The sequence below is a fragment of the Hordeum vulgare genome, chromosome 2H, assembly GCF_904849725.1.
Source record: "Hordeum vulgare subsp. vulgare chromosome 2H, MorexV3_pseudomolecules_assembly, whole genome shotgun sequence".
Taxonomy (NCBI): Eukaryota; Viridiplantae; Streptophyta; class Magnoliopsida; order Poales; family Poaceae; genus Hordeum; species Hordeum vulgare.
Window position 1 is genome coordinate 436,569,177 of NC_058519.1, and position 15,981 is coordinate 436,585,157.

Consider the following 15,981-nt stretch of genomic DNA (forward strand, 5'->3'; position numbering starts at 1 on the left):
ACAAAGGTTCCTGGGTCATTCTACCGCCTCTAGTGATGACTCTGACAGAATTGTCATTCAACTCATTGAGCAAGTCTCTCTTAGCCTTAAGTACTTGTTCTACCTGAGTAGTAACCATAGAAGCATGTTTACTCAGGAGCTTAAGATTATTGCCGTTTCTGTCCACACAAGCACTTAAATCACTAAGCATACGAGCATTCTGTTCCAATTGTCTGCTAACATAATCATTGAAACTTTGTTGTTTGGCAACAAAGTTATCAAATTCATCCAAGCACAAGCTAGCATGTTTATCAAAAGGAATATCACTCTCATTGAATCTACGAAGAGAGTTTACCTCTACTACCTGTATCAGGTTATCAAGACCATGGATCTCTTCGATAGGTGGTAGATTTTTGGTATCTTCAGATTTGATGCCTTTCTCTTTCATAGATTTCTTAGCTTCTTGCATATCTTCAGGACTGAGGAATAGGTTACCTATTTTCTTAGGAGTTGGCTTTGGAGGTGGTTCGGGAATAGTCCAAGCATTCTCATTTTACAAGATATTATTCAATAGGATCTCAGCTTTTTCTACGGTTCGTTCCCTAAAAACACAACCACCACAACTATCTAGGTGGTCTTTAGAAGCATCGGTTAGTCCATTATAGAAGATATCAAGTATTTCATTCTTCTCAAGAGGGTGATCAGGCAAAGCATTCAACAGCTGGACGAGCCTCCCCCAAGCTTGTGGGAGACTCTCTTCTTCAACTTGCGCAAAGTTGTATATTTCCTGCAAGGCAGCTTGCTTCTTATGGACAGGGAAATATTTTTCAGAGAAGTAGTAGATCATATCCTGGGGGTACACACACAACCAGGAGCAAGAGAAGTGAACCAAGTCTTAGCATCATTCTTTAGCGAGAAAGGAAACAACTTGAGGATATAGTAGTGGCGGATCTTTTCCTCACTCATGAATAGGGTGGCTATATCGTGCAGTTTGGTAAGATGGGCTACAACCATTTCAGACTCATAACCGTGAAAAGGATCAGATTCGACCAAAGTGATTAACTCAGTGTCGAAAGAGAATTCATAATCCTTATCGGTCACAAAGATAGGCGAAGTAGCAAACTTCGGGTCGTATTTCATCCTAGCGTTCAAAGATTTTTCTTTCCACTTGCGTAGTAATTTCTCAACATCATAGCTATCCTTACACGCAAGAAAGTCCTCAGCTATCTCTCCCTCCATAACATAACCCTCAGGCATATAAGGCAATTCATATCTAGGAGAGATAGTTCTATCAGGCAAAATAGCAGGTTCTACCTGAATAATCTCAGCAGTTTCAGAAGTATCATCACATCTAGCAGCAACTCTAGCAATTTGTGCATCAAGGAATGCACCTAGTGGCAAAGCAGTATCAAGCATAGCATCATCAGAAGCATCATGAACAGCAAAAGTAGCATCATCAAGCACAAGCGACACATCAAAATTTCTAGCAGGAAGTGGTGTCGCAAACTTACTCATAACTAAAGGTGAATCAAGTGCAGAGCTAGATGGCAGTTCTTTACCTGTCCTCGTAGTTGAGGGCAAGACTTTAGTTCTTGGATCTTTCGGATTCCTCATAGTGATCAACAGACGTAAATCCCAAGTGACTAAGATAATATTGCTAAGCTTCCCCGGCAACGGCACCAGAAAAAGGTCTTGATAACCCACAAGTATAGGGGATCGCAACAGTTTTCAAGGGTAGAGTATTCAACCCAAATTTGTTGATTCGACACAAGGGAAAGTCAAAGAATATTCTCAAGTATTAGCAGTTGAGTTGTCAATTCAACCACACCTGAAAGACTTAGTATCTGCAGCAAAGTATCAGTAGCAAAGTAGTATGATAGCAACAGTAGCAAGAGTGGCAGCAGCAGCACCAAAGTAACGTAGCAAGGTCCAGTAGGAAAAGACTCGTAGGCATTGGATTGGTGATGGATGATTATGCCGGATGTTATTCATCATGCACCAGTTATAACATGGAGAGATATGTAACTAGATCCAGTTCGTCAATGTAATGTAGGCATGTATTCCGTATGTAGTCATACATGCTTAGGGAAAAGAACTTGCATGACATCTATTGTCCATCCCTCCCGTGGCAGCGGGGTCCTAATGGCAACTACGGGATATTAAGGTTCTCCTCTTGATAAAGAACCGGACCAACGCATTAACACTTAGTGAATACATGAACTCCTCATACTATGGTCATCTCCGGGACTGGTTCCGCCTATTGTCACTCCGGGGTTGCCAGGTCATAACACATAGTAGGTGACTACAACTTGCAAGATAGGATCAAGAACACACATATATTGGCGAGAACATAATAGGTTTTGATCTGAAATCATGGCACTCGGGCCCTAGTGACAAGCATTAATCATGGCAAAGTAGTAGCAACATAAATCTGAGAACATAGTGGATATTAGGGATCAATCCCCGTCAAAACTAACTAGATTACATGATAGATCTCATCCAACCCATCACCGTCCAGCAAGCCTATGATGAGATTACTCACGAACGGTGAAGAGCATCATGGAATTGGCGATGAAGGAAGGTTGGTGATGACGATGGCGACGATCTCCCCTCTCCGGAGCCCAGAATGGACTCCAGATCTGCCCTCTAGAGGAAGAACAGGAGGTGGCGGCGCCTCCGTATCGTAAAATGCGATGAACTCTTCTCCTTGATTTTTTTCCGGACGAAAGGGACTAAATAGAGCTGGGATTGGAGGCGGTGGAGCAACCTGGGCCCCACAAGCCTGCCAGGCGCGGCCAGGGGGCCCCCGCATCTGGTGGGCTTGTGGGCTCTCAGCTCCACCCCTCCGGTTGATTCTTGCGCCAGTATTTTTCATATATTCCACAAAAAATCCCCGTAAATTTCCAGGTCATTCCGAGAACTTTTATTTCTGTGCAAAAACAAGACCATGGCAATTCTGCTGAAAACAACGTTAGTCCGGGTTAGTTCCATCCAAATCATGCAAATTAGAGTCCAAAACAAGGGCAAAAGAGTTTGGAAAAGTACATACGATGGAGACGTATCAGGCGGCCCTCGTCTACAACCGGCTCGTAGCCGGCTTCCCCAAAGTGCTGCTTCAGGAGTTGGTGAAGAACTTGTGGTGCTCATTCTTCTACGTGAAGAACGTGGGTCCGACATTGGACTTCATCAATCTGTCCCCTTCCTCAATCAGCCGTCGACTGCGCGGCTGTATTGGGGGGGGGAGGGAATTCATAGCACGCCATCCAGGTGGTGAACCAAGCCGTCGACCGGATCCGGGTGCTGACCGGCGCTGAGGGCCTTAAAGCCGTCGACCTAATCACCACCATGATAGCACGTCGGGTCCTGCCAATGCCGCTGCAGCATCGTGTGCACCGCATTTGCTTCATGTCGGGTAGGCTCGACCCGTGTCGGATCTACACGAAGGAGCTGAACTAGGTCGCCATCGAACGGTAGGTGAACCTGATCTCCACCGCCCGTATGGAGGAGGTGGTGTCATGGTATTTTCAGGACAAATGGCAGGGGGTGGTTTTACTCGTAGTTTGGGGCCGATGGGTGCCGACGGTGTCAGGGAACGGATGTAGAAGTAACACACATGACACTCATCTACCTAGGTTCAGGGCTCTCAAGTGAGGTACAACACCTAGTCTTGCCTGTGTGACTATATGGGATTCATAGTACAAATGGTGCTCCTCAAGCTGTTCGTGAGGAGGGAGACGAAGTTCTAGCTTCCGGTCTCGCTGCCTCAATGGTGTTCTACGTGTGTTTGTCTAAATCTGCATGGGGTTGTGCCTTCTGTGTCTCTGGGTGCCCTCCCTTGGGGGCTAGGAAGAGGCTTTATAGTGTATCCAGGGGGATACAGTGGTGAGAATAGGACAGGAGGCGGGGTCTGGCTGCCAGCCTCTCCGGTTGAATGCGGGGCCCGTCGATTGTCACATCCTGTTTGGCATGGGGCCCACCGAGTCATCAACGCGCGTGCGTATGGGGGGATCGTGGCTATCGGTCCGCCGCGCCTGATCAGCGTCGGGGTTGATAAGGGCCGTGTTGCCCCGCTGACCCCTCCATCATCACGTCGTGGCCGTGCCAGGCGTGTCAGCGCATACTGCTGCAGGAGCGGCCTCACCAGCATTTGTCTTGTCTTGTCTTCGTACGGAGGTACGACCGGATGGGACTGTTGGGGAAGTTGCCTGGGAAACAAATTTTTTCCAACGCACACGAAAACCTATCATGGTGATGTCCATCTACGAGAGGAGATTTGGATCTACGTACCCTTGTAGATCGCACAGCAGGAAGCATTAAGAAACGTGGTTGATTTAGTAGAACGTTTTCACGTCCCTCGAACCATCCCACGAACCGTCCCGCAATCCGTCTCACGATCCGTTCCGATCTAGCGCCGAACGGACGACACCTCCGCGTTCGGCACACGTACAACTCGACGATGATCTCGGCCTTCTTGACCTAGCAAGCAATACGGAGAATTAGATGAGTTCTCCGGCAACGTGACGGTGCTCCGGTGGTGGTGATGATCTACTCCTGCAGGTCTCCGCCCGAGCTCCGCAGAAATCCGATCTAGAGGTAAAACTATGTGGTCTAGGGTTGAGTTGCACGTGGAAAAAGTTGTGTGAAATCAGCCCTAAATCACCACTATATATAGGAGGGAGGGAGAGGAGGTTTCCCTTGAGGAGCAAGTCCTCAAGGGTGCGCTAGCCAAGGAGGAGAGAAGGAATCCTATTCCAATTAGGATTGGAAAGTGGAGTCCTTCTCTTCCTTCCCACCTCCCCTTTTTTTCCTTTCTCTTTGGTTTTCTTATCTTGGCGCCTAGGCCTTCTTGGGATGTCCCACCAGCCCACTAAGGGCTCGTGCGCCACCCCTAAGGCCATTGCGCTCCCTCCGGGGGGTTGCCCCCCTCCCGGTGAACTTCCGGAACCCATTCATCACTCCCGGTACAATGCCGGTAATGCCCGAAAACCTTCCGGTAACCAAATGAAACCATCCTACATATCAATCTTCATTTCCGCACCATTCCAGAAACCCTCGTGACGTTCGTGATCTCATCCGGGACTCCAAACAACATTTGGTAACCACACATATAACTCAACTATACTAAAACATCATCGAACACTAAGTGTGCAGACCGTGCGGGTTCGAGAACTATGTAGACATGCCCCGAGGTACTCCTCGGTCAATATACAATAGCGGGACCTGGATGCGCATATTGGATCCTACATATTCTCCGAAGATCTTATCGGTTGAACCTCAGTGTCAAGGATTCATATAATCCTGTATGTCATTCCCTTTGTCCTTCGTATGTTACTTGCTCGAGATTTCATCGTCGGTATCTGCATACCTATTTCAATCTCGTTACCGACAAGTCTCTTTACCCGTTCCATAATACAAGATCCCGTGACTTACACTTAGTTACATTGCTTGCAAGGATTGTGTGTGATGTTGTATTACTGAGTGGGCCCCAAGACACCTCTCCGTCACACGGAGTGAAAGATCCCAGTCGTGATACATACTAACTCAACGGACACCTTCAGAGATACCTGTAGGGCACCTTTATAGTCACCCAGTTACGTCGCGACGATTGATGCACACAAGGTATTCCTCCGATACCAGTGAGTTATATGATCTCATGGTCGTAGGAATAAATACTTGACACGTAGAAAACAATAGCAATAAAGTGACACGATCAATATGCTACGTATATAATTTGGGTCTTGTCCATCACATGATTCTCCTAATGATGTGACCCCGTCATCAAGCAAAAACACTTGCCTATGGCCAGGAAACCTTGACCATCTTTGATCAATGAGCTAGTCAACTAGAGGCTTACTAGGGACAGTGTGTTGTCTATGTATCCACACATGTATTTGAGTTTTCAATCAATACAATTCTAGCATGGATAATAAACAATTATTATGAACAAAGGAAATATAATAATAATTAATTTATTATTGCCTCTAGGGCATATTTCCAACAGTCTCCCACTTGTACTAGAGTCAATAATCTAGTTCACATCACCATGTGATATTAACGAATCCCACACCCATATAGTTCTGGGGTGTGATCACGTCTTGCTCGTGAGAGAGGTTTTAGTCAACGGTTCTGAATCTTCCAGATCCGTGTGTGCTTTACAAATCTTTATGTCATCTTATAGATGCTGCTACTACATGCTATTCGGAAATACTCCAAATATCTACTCTACTATACGAATCCGTTTTACTACTCATAGTTATTCGGATTAGTGTCAAAGCTTGCATCAACGTAATCCTTTACGATGAACTCTTTAACCATCTCCATAATCGAGAAAAAAAATCCTTTGTCTATTAGTTACTAAGGATAACTTTGACCGCTGTTCAGTGATTCAATCCTGGATCACTCTGTGTACCTCTTAACAGACTTGTGGCAAGGCACACATCGGGTGCGGTATACAACATGGCATACTGTAGAGTCTACGGCTAAGGCATAGGGGACGACCTTCGTCCTTTCTCTTTCTTCTGTCGTGGTCGGGCTTTTGAGTCTTACTCTAATTCACACCTTACAACACAACCAAAAACTCTTTCTTTGCTGATCTATTTTGAACTCCTTCAAAAACTTGCCAAGGCATGCATTTCATTTGAAAGTTCTGTTTAGCATTTTGATCTATCTCCATAGATCTTGATGCTCAATGTTCAAGTAGCTCTATCCAGGTCTTCCTTTAAAAAACCCCTTTCAAACAACCTTTACGCTTTACAGAAATTCTACATTACTTCCGATAAACAATATGTCAACCACATATACTTATCAGAAATTCTACAGTGCTCCCACTCACTTCTTTGGAAATACAAGTTTCTCATAAACTTTGTACAAACCCAAAAGCTTTAATCATCTCATCAAAGCATATATTCCAACTCCGAGATGCTTGCACCAGCCCATAAAAGGATCGCTGGAGCTTGCATACTTATTAGTATCTTTAGGATCGACAAAACCTTCTGGTTGTATCACATACAACCTTTCCTCAAGGAAACCGTCGAGGAAACAATGTTTTGACATCCTATGGGCAATATTTCATAAATAATGCAACAACTACTAACATAATTCCAATAGACTTTTAGCATCGCTACGAGTGAGAAAGTCTCATCCTAGTCAACTCTTTGATCTTGTCGGAAACATCTTTGCGACAAGTCGAGCTTTTCTTAATGGTGAATAGTCACCATCATCGTCTGTCTTCCTTTTTAAAGATCCATCTTTACGCAATAGTCTTATGACCATCAAGTAGTTCTTCCAAAGTCTACATGGATCCTCTCTCGGATTTCATGGCCTCCAGCCATTTGTCAGAATCTGGGCCCACCATCGCTTCTCCATAGCTCGTAGGTTCATTGTTGTTCAACAACATGACCTCCAAGATATGGCTACCGTACCACTCTGTAGTAGTACGCGACCTTGTCGACCTACGAGGTTTGTAGTAACTTGATCCCGAGCTCTAATGATCACCATCATCAGCTTCCACTTCAATTGGTGTAGGCGCAATAGGAACATCTTCCTGCGCCCTGCTACACACTGGTTGAAGTGATGGTTCACAAACCTCATCAAGTTCCACCACCCTCCCACTCAATTCTTTCGAGAGAAACCTTTCCTCGAGAAAGGACCTGTTTCTAGAAACAAACATTTTGCTTCTAGATCTGAGATAGGATATGTATTCCAACTGTTTTGGATATCCTATGAAGATACATTTATCCGCTTTGGGTTCGAGCTTATCAGACTGAAACTTTTTCACATAAGCTTCGCAGCCCCAAACTTTCAAGAAACAGCAACTTAGTTTCTCCACACCATAGTCTATACCGTGTCATCTCAATGGAAATACGTAGTGCCCTATTAAAAGTGAATGCGGTTGTCTCTAATGCATAACCCATAAACGATAGTGGCAATTCGATAAGAGACATCATAGTATGCGCTATATCCAATAGGGCGCGGCTATGACGTTTGGACACATCATCACACTATGGTGTTCCAGGTGTCATGAACTGCGAAACAATTTCCACATTGTCTTAACTGCGTACCAAAACTCGTAACTCAGATATTCATCTCTATGATCATATCGTAGACAGTTTATCCTCTTGTCACGACGATCTTCACTCTGAAATAGCTTTGAAATTTTCAATATTTCAGACTTGTGACTCATCAAGTAAATAATCATGTATCTACTCAAATTGTCAGTGAAGTAAGAACATAACGATATCCACTGCGTGCCTCAGCACTCATTGGACTGCACACATAAAAAATGTATTACTCCCAACAAGTCACTCTCTTGTTTCATGTGGCATGATTTGCATGTCTCAAGTGATTCAAAATCAAGTGAGTCCAAACATTCCATCTCTATGGAGCTTCTTTATGCATTTATACCAATAGGTATGGTTTGCATGTCTCAAATGTTTCAAAAATGAGTGAGTACAAAGATCCATCAGCATGGAGCTTCTTCATGCATTTTACACCAACACGAATCAAGTGACAGTGCCACAACTAAGTGGTACTATCATTATTACTTTGTATCTTTTGGCATCAATATTAGGAACATGTGTAACACTACGATCGAGATTCAATAAACCATTGAAGGTAATTATTCAGGCAAATAGAATACCATTATTCTCTTTAAATGAATAATCATATTGCAATAAACACGATCCAATCATGTTCATGCTCAACGCAAACACCAAATAACAATTATTTAGGTTTAACACTAATCCCGATGGTAGATGTTCGCAAATGCCGATGGGGAAAGCAGTTGATATGTCGGCCATTTGCACAGAGATTTCAGTGGGTGTCAACTTATCTAGTTCAAGCCTACGATAAAGAAATAGAGGCATAACACTAACACCGGCTCCAAGGTCGAATAAAGCAGTTCTAACGTAGTTGCCTTTAATGGAGCAAGGTATAGTGGGCACTCCGGGATAACCTAGTTTCTTAGGAGTTCCACCCTTGAAGGTATAATTAGCGAGCATGGTGGAAATCTCAACCTCAGGTATCCTCCTCTTATTAGTCACAATATCTTTCATGTACTTGGCATAGAGGGACATTTTGAGCATATCTGTCAAACACACTTGGAGAAAGACATGTCTAATCATTTCAACAAATCGCTCAAAATCCTCATCATCCTTTTTCTTGGATGGTTTGGGAGGAAAGGGCATGGGTTTCTGGTTCCCTTTCTTTACCATGCTTCCTAGCAATGAAGTCGTTCTTATCGTATCTCTTATTCTTAGGCTGTGGGTTATCAAGATCAACAGGTTCAATCTCCACATCCTTATCATTTCTAGGTTGAGCATCACCATGAACATCATTATTGATATTATCATTAGGCTCATGTTCATCACCAGATTGTGTTTCGGCATCAGAGACAGAGACATCGTTTGGACTCTCAGGTGTAACAACAACAGGGTTACCAGCGTGCAAGTTCCTATCATCTTTCTTCTTCTTTCTAGGATGACTAGGTGCATCAGAGCTAACTCCTTGAGAATCTTGTTCAATTCTCTTAGGATGACCCTCACGATACAAAGGTTCCTGGGTCATTCTTCCGCCTCTAGTGATGACTCTGACAGAATTGTCATTCAACTCATTGAGCAAGTCATTCTGAGCCTTAAGTACTTGTTCTACCTGAGTAGTAACCATAGAAGCATGTTTACTCAGGAGCTTAAGATTATTGCCGTTTCTGTCCACACAAGCACTTAAATCACTAAGCATACGAGCATTCTGTTCCAATTGTCTGCTAACATAATCATTGAAACTTTGTTGTTTGGCAACAAAGTTATCAAATTCATCCAGGCACAAGCTAGCATGTTTATCAAAAGGAATTTCACTCTCATTGAATCTACGAAGAGAATTTACATCTACTACCTGTATCAGGTTATCAAGACCATGGATCTCTTCGATAGGTGGTAGATTTTTGGTATCTTCAGATTTGATGCCTTTCTCTTTCATAGATTTCTTAGCTTCTTGCATATCTTCAGGACTGAGGAATAGGTTACCTATTTTCTTAGGAGTTGGCTTTGGAGGTGGTTCGGGAATAGTCCAAGCATTCTCATTTTACAAGATATTATTCAATAGGATCTCAGCTTTTTCTACGGTTCGTTCCCTAAAAACACAACCAGCACAACTATCTAGGTGGTCTTTAGAAGCATCGGTTAGTCCATTATAGAAGATATCAAGTATTTCATTCTTTTCAAGAGGGTGATCAGGCAAAGCATTCAACAGCTGGACGAGCCTCCCCCAAGCTTGTGGGAGACTCTCTTCTTCAACTTGCGCAAAGTTGTATATTTCCTGCAAGGCAGCTTGCTTCTTATGGACAGGGAAATATTTTTCAGGGAAGTAGTAGATCATATCCTGGGGGTACACACACAACCAGGAGCAAGAGAAGTGAACCAAGTCTTAGCATCATTCTTTAGCGAGAAAGGAAACAACTTGAGGATATAGTAGTGGCGGATCTTTTCCTCACTCATGCATAGGGTGGCTATATCGTGCAATTTGGTAAGATGGGCTACAACCATTTCAGACTCATAACCGTGAAAAGGATCAGATTCGACCAAAGTGATTAACTCAGGGTCGACAAAGAATTCATAATCCTTATCGGTCACCAAGATAGGCGAAGTAGCAAACTTCGGGTCGTATTTCATCCTAGCGTTCAAAGATTTTTCTTTCCACTTGCGCAGTAATTTCTCAACATCATAGCTATCCTTACACGCAAGAAAGTCCTCAGCTATCTCTCCCTCCATGACATAACCCTCAGGCATATAAGGCAATTCATATCTAGGAGAGATAGTTCTATCAGGCAAAATAGCAGGTTCTACCTCAATAATCTCAGCAGTTTCAGAAGTATCATCACATCTAGCAACAACTCTAGCAATTTGTGCATCAAGGAATGCACCTAGTGGCAAAGCAGTATCAAGCATAGCATCATCAGAAGCATCATGAACAGCAGAAGTAGCATCATCAAGCACAAGCGACACATCAAAATTTCTAGCAGGAAGTGGTGTCGCAAACTTACTCATAACTAAAGGTGAATCAAGTGCAGAGCTAGATGGCTGTTCTTTACCTGTCCTCGTAGTTGAGGGCAAGACTTTAGTTCTTGGATCTTTCGGATTCCTCATAGTGATCAACAGACGTAAATCCCAAGTGACTAAGAGAATATTGCTAAGCTTCCCCGGCAACGGCGCCAGAAAAAGGTCTTGATAACCCACAAGTATAGGGGATCGCAACAGTTTTCAAGGGTAGAGTATTCAACCCAAATTTGTTGATTCGACACAAGGGAAAGTCAAAGAATATTATCAAGTATTAGCAGTTGAGTTGTCAATTCAACCACACCTGAAAGACTTAGTATCTGCAGCAAAGTATCAGTAGCAAAGTAGTATGATAGCAACAGTAGCAAGAGTGGCAGCAGCAGCACCAAAGTAACGTAGCAAGGTCCAGTAGGAAAAGACTCGTAGGCATTGGATTGGTGATGGATGATTATGCCGGATGTTATTCATCATGCACCAGTTATAACATGGAGAGATATGTAACTAGATCCAGTTCGTCAATGTAATGTAGGCATGTATTCCGTATGTAGTCATACATGCTTAGGGAAAAGAACTTGCATGACATCTATTGTCCATCCCTCCCGTGGCAGCGGGGTCCTAATGGCAACTACGGGATATTAAGGTTCTCCTCTTGATAAAGAACCGGACCAACGCATTAACACTTAGTGAATACATGAACTCCTCATACTATGGTCATCTCCGGGACTGGTTCCGTCTATTGTCACTCCGGGGTTGCCGGGTCATAACACATAGTAGGTGACTACAACTTGCAAGATAGGATCAAGAACACACATATATTGGCGAGAACATAATAGGTTCAGATCTGAAATCATGGCACTCGGGCCCTAGTGACAAGCATTAAGCATGGCAAAGTAGTAGCAACATCAATCTCAGAACATAGTGGATATTAGGGATCAATCCCCGTCAAAACTAACTAGATTACATGATAGATCTCATCCAACCCATCACCATCCAGCAAGCCTATGATGAGATTACTCACGAACGGTGAAGAGCATCATGGAATTGGCGATGAAGGAAGGTTGGTGATGACGATGGCGACGATCTCCCCTCTCCGGAGCCCAGAATGGACTCCAGATCTGCCCTCTAGAGGAAGAACAGGAGGTGGCGGCGCCTCCGTATCGTAAAATGCGATGAACTCTTCTCCGTGATTTTTTTCCGGACGAAAGGGACTAAATAGAGCTGGGATTGGAGGCGGTGGAGCAACGTGGGCCCCACAAGCCTGCTAGGCGCGGCCAGGGAGGGCCCGCATCTGGTGGGCTTGTGGGCTCTCAGCTCCACCCCTCCGGTTGATTCTTGCGCCAGTATTTTTCATATATTCCACAAAAAATCCCCGTAAATTTCCAGGTCATTCCGAGAACTTTTATTTCTATGCAAAAACAAGACCATGGCAATTCTGCTGAAAACAACGTTAGTCCGGGTTAGTTCCATTCAAATCATGCAAATTAGAGTCCAAAACAAGGGCAAAAGAGTTTGGAAAAGTAGATACGACGGAGACGTATCAGGCGGCCCTCGTCTACAACCGGCTCGTAGCCGGCTTCCCCAAAGTGCTGCTTCAGGAGTTGGTGAAGAACTAGTGGTGCTCATTCTTCTACGTGAAGAACTTGGGTCCGACATTGGACTTCATCAATCTGTCCCCTTCCTCAATCGGCCGTAGACTGCGCGGCTGTATTGGGGGGGGGGGGGGCGAGGGAATTCATAGCACGCCATCCAGGTGGTGAACCAAGCCGTCGACCGGATCCGGGTGCTGACCGGCGCTGAGGGCCTTAAAGCCGTCGACCTAATCACCACCATGATAGCACGTCTGGTCCTGCCAATGCTGCTGCAGCATCGTGCGCACCGCATTTGCTTCATGTCGGGTAGGCTCGACCCGTGTCGGATCTACACGAAGGAGCTGAACTAGGTCGCCATCGAACGGTAGTTGAACCTGATCTCCACCGCCCGTATGGAGGAGGTGGTGTCATGGTATTTTCAGGACAAATGGCACGGGGTGGCTTTACTCGTATTTTGGGGCCGATGGGTGCTGACGGTGTCTGGGAACGGATGTAGAAGTAACACACATGACACTCATCTACCCAGGTTCAGGGCTCTCAAGTGAGGTAAAACACCTAGTCTTGCCTGGGTGACTATATGGGATTCATAGTACAAATGGTGCTCCTCGAGCTGTTCGTGAGGAGGGAGACGAAGTTCTAGCTTCCGGTCTCGCTGCCTCAATGGTGTTCTACGTGTGTTTGTCTAAATCTGCATGGGGTTGTGCCTTCTGTGTCTCTGGGTGCCCTCCCTTGGGGGCTAGGAAGAGGCTTTATAGTGTATCCAGGGGGATACAGTGGTGAGAATAGGACAGGAGGCGGGGTCCGGCTGCCAGCCTCTCCGGCTGAATGCGGGGCCCGTCGATTGTCACATCCTGTCTGGCATGGGGCCCACCGAGTCATCAACGCGCGTGCGTATGGGGGGATCGTGGCTATCGGTCCACCGTGCCTGATCAACGTCGGGGTTGATAGGGGCCGTGTAGCCCCGCTGACCCCTCCATCATCACGCCGTGGCCGTGCCAGGCGTGTCAGCGCATACTGCTGCAGGAGCGGCCTCACCATCATTTGTCTTGTCTTGTCTTCGTACGGAGGTACGACCGGATGGGACTGTTGGGGAAGTTGCCTGGGAAACAAATTTTTTCCAACGCACACGAAAACCTATCATGGTGATGTCCATCTACGAGAGGAGATTTGGATCTACGTACCCTTGTAGATCGCACAGCAGGAAGCGTTAAGAAACGCGTTGATTTAGTAGAACGTTTTCACGTCCCTCGAACCGTCCGACGAACCGTCCCGCGATCCGTCTCACGATCCGTTCCAATCTAGCGCCGAACGGACGACACCTCCGCGTTCGGCACACGTACAGCTCGACGATGATCTCAGCCTTCTTGATCCAGCAAGCAAGATGGAGAAGTAGATGAGTTCTCCGGCAACGTGACGGTGCTCCGGTGGTGGTGATGATCTACTCCTGCAGGTCTACGCCCGAGCTCCGCAGAAATCCGATCTAGAGGTAAAACTATGTGGTCTAGGGTTGAGTTGCACGTGGAAAAAGTTGTCTGAAATCAGCCCTAAATCACCACTATATATAGGAGGGAGGGGGAGGAGGTTTCCCTTGAGGACCAAGTCCTCAAGGGTGCGCCAGCCAAGGAGGAGAGAAGGAATCCTATTCCAATTAGGATTGGAAAGTGGAGTCCTTCTCTTCCTTCCCAGCTCCCCTTTTTTTTCCTTTCTCTTTGGTTTTCTTATCTTGGCGCCTAGGCTTTCTTGGGCTGTCCCACCAGCCCACTAAGGGCTGGTGCGCCACCCCTAAGGCCATTGTGCTCCCTCCGGGTGTGTTGCCCCCCTCCCGGTGAACTTCCGGAACCCATTCGTCACTCCCGGTACAATGCCGGTAATGCCTGAAAACCTTCCGGTAACCAAATGAAACCATCCTACATATCAATCCTTGTTTCCGCACCATTCCAGAAACCCTCGTGATGTTCGTGATCTCATCCGGGACTCCGAACAACATTCGGTAACCACACATATAACTCAACTATACTAAAACATCATCGAACCTTAAGTGTGCAGACCCTGCGGGTTCGAGAACTATGTAGACATGCCCCGAGGTACTCCTCGGTCAATATCCAATAGCGGGATCTGGATGCGCATATTGGATCCTACATATTCTCCGAAGATCTTATCGGTTGAACCTCAGTGTCAAGGATTCATATAATCCTGTATGTCATTCCCTTTGTCCTTCGTATGTTACTTGCTCGAGATTTCATCGTCGGTATCCGCATACCTATTTCAATCTCGTTACCGACAAGTCTCTTTACCCGTTCCGTAATACAAGATCCCGTGACTTACACTTAGTCACATTGCTTGCAAGGATTGTGTGTGATATTGTATTACTGAGTGGGCCGCAAGACACCTCTCCGTTGCACGGAGTGAAAAATCCCAATCGTGATACATACTAACTCAACGGACACCTTCACAGATACCTGTAGGGCACCTTTATAGTCACCCAGTTACGTTGCGACAATTGATGCACACAAGGTATTCCTCTGATACGAGTGAGTTATATGATCTCATGGTCGTAGGAATAAATACTTGACACGCGGAAAACAATAGCAATAAAGTGACACGATCAATATGCTACGTATATAATTTGGGTCTTGTCCATCACATGATTCTCCTAATGATGTGACCCCGTTATCAAGCAAAAACACTTGCCTATGGCCAGGAAACCTTGACCATCTTTGATCAATGAACTAGTCAACTAGAGGCTTACTAGGGACAGTGTGTTGTCTATGTATCCACACATGTATTTGAGTTTTCAATCAATACAATTCTAGCATGGATAATAAGAAATTATTATGAACAAGGAAATATAATAATAATTACTTTATTATTGCCTCTAGGGCATATTTCCAACAGTCTCCCACTTGTACTAGAGTCAATAATCTAGTTCACATGACCATGTGATTTTAACGAATCCCACACCCATATAGTTCTGGGGTGTGATCACGTCTTGCTCGTGAGAGAGGTTTTAGTCAACGGTTCTGAATCTTCCAGATCCGTGTGTGCTTTACTCAAATTCACACCTTACAACACAGCCAAAAACTCTTTCTTTGCTGATATATTTTAAACTCCTTCAAAAACTTGCCAAGGCATGCATTTCATTTGAAAGTTCTGTTTAGCATTTTGATCTATCTCCATAGATCTTGATGCTCAATGTTCAAGTAGCTCTATCTAGGTCTTTCTTTTAAAAAACCGCTTCCAAACAACCTTTACGCTTTACAAAAATTCTACGTTACTTCCGATAAACAATATGTCAACCACATATACTTATCAGAAATTCTACAGTGCTCCCACTCACTTCTTTGGAAATACAAGTTTCTCATAAA